Source organism: Nematolebias whitei, chromosome 18 (assembly GCF_014905685.2).
Source record: "Nematolebias whitei isolate Nwh7 chromosome 18, NemWhi1, whole genome shotgun sequence".
Classification (NCBI taxonomy): domain Eukaryota; kingdom Metazoa; phylum Chordata; class Actinopteri; order Cyprinodontiformes; family Rivulidae; genus Nematolebias; species Nematolebias whitei.
Window position 1 is genome coordinate 32,878,501 of NC_056515.1, and position 2,247 is coordinate 32,880,747.

A 2,247-nucleotide genomic window follows, 5' to 3' on the forward strand; every position below is an offset into this window, starting at 1 on the left:
GGAGTTGGACGGGCTGGACTGAGATGGTTTGAGCATGTCCAAAAGAGGGACAGTGGGTGCATTGATGGAGGGATGTTGTAGGTAGTACAGCTGTCATTTTTAACCCGAACCCGGAGCCATGCCCCGCCCGACTCGGATTCGGACCGGGCCATAATAATGTGCTCAATGTGTGGGACGGGTCAGTGTCGGGCTTTTTATTGAGTCGGGGATGCACGCAGCCAACGATCCAATATATGCAAACATGGCTTGCCATACTACACCTGTCGCACACAGCCATTTGACTGTGCGCTGATGGCTTGTTGAAAGAGGTTAAAAGTTCAGTTAAGCTTCAGGTGGACTACTGCCAGCGATCCATTAGCCCAAATGGACGTTCATTCAGCCGCTGCACTCAGTGGACGCGCGCAGCCGACGACCCATAAAGGTGAGATCACAAAATATCCGACGTCTGAGCAGGGTCCAATGCAGGCTGAAGCATTTAATGTGCTTTTATGGCTCCTCAGCTCCGATCTTCTGCTCCCTTTACTCAGCTGCACATCTGCCAACTGTTTAATAATAGTCAGTGGTATAAGCAGTCAAAGTTTAATTAAAAATGTCGGGTTCGGACCTGTAATTAATTTTAATTCATCAAATCGGGTGGGGTTCGGAGATGATGGCTGTGGACTGGGGTCGGGTCAGATTTTTTGGACCCGAGTGCAGCTCTAGTTGGAGGTGCAGCTACCAGGAGAAAGACAAAGGAGATATATGGATGCAGTTACAGAGGACATGGATGTAGTTGAAGTGGAGACAGGGGATGCAGAGGACGGGGTGAGATGGAAGAAGATGACTTGCTGTGGTGACCCCCGAAGAGAGAAAAGCCAGAAGAAGAAGAAGATGTTGCAGTATGACTAACAATTGACTTTAACCTACACTATCATCCCTTTTCAACCATGAATAAGTTGATTTTATCCCTAAACGAATCTGATACTATTCCTCTTCATCTAACCAGTTTTCTTTCGGTGCAAAAACCCTGTGACTCATTTCTCCATATTTATTTCTAAGTTATTGATAAGGCATAGCTTGCTCTTGTCTCGTGCGTCACAGAACTGAAGCCAAATGCTGTTTCACACTTTTGTGTTTTCACCGACCAGCAGGACTTGACACTCAGGGAACATGAAGTGGTTGGCTTCAAAATCCAATCCATTATTTAATGCTGCAATGGAGGACGTGTGATTCGGAATTTCAGTTCTTTAACACAGAATGTCTGCTCACTTTCTGCAACTGGATGATGTAAAAAAAAAAAAAAAAAGGAATAAAAGGAAGCCCCGCTCACCATCTGTGAGAATCAGAGAAGATGAAATGCCTCTTTAAAGCATTGTGACTTCAATAGCAGGTGAAGGTTTTAGATTTTAGAAATGAGGCAGTTAAAGCACACGTTTAAACACCATACAGCAAATGTATAATGTTGTCCTTTATGTGTCATCTAAGATTTTTAAGCAAAGATGTAAATGTATTCTCTTAGTTTTCTTGCTGTTGCACTGTTCAGAGGCTCTTATCTGCTGAGAGGGACAGACGTTGGCAGTGAGACCATCCCTGACAAACTGAGGAAAGTGAGCGCTGCAGTCAAATCCTTCACCCACATTCTGTCGATGGCTAAGCTTAACTTTAATTGAGGAGGTGCTCAGCTGACAGAACACAGGCCTCCCCCCATAATACTCACTCATAACAGCTCTCCTTGAGCAGGAAAATATGTCATTTTCTTCCCAGGTGTCCAGAAAAGCTTAAAAAATCAATTGCAATATGAGCTGAATAGTTTTATTGGCTTCTGATAGATCGTTCAGATCAAGAGATGGATAAATATTAGAAAATGAACTAGGTGCATGACTGTTCTGTTTATTCTAGTTCAGACGAAATACTTGGGCTCTGAGCTATGATTTATGCTCACAAGCATATTTGTATAAAACAGCCATTTTATGGTGAGATGTGTTTATGCTGCCGTTTGTTGATGTTGAGGTACCACCTGTTGAATTCCACGTTGATTGGGTTATGGTGTGTGCAGCCTCTGTGTGTGTTTTCTGGCTCTGGGGTTTATTGATGCTTCGGGGGAAGTTTTAGGATGGTTTGATTCTAGCTGAACAGAGATGAAGCTGCTTTCTTATGTTGACTTGTGAACGCTGAAACAAGGGTTCAGAGACAGTTAATAAAGAAAGGAGAGCACATCTAATGAAGGATTTGGGATCCAGTTAATTAGATGAGCAAATAATTTATTTT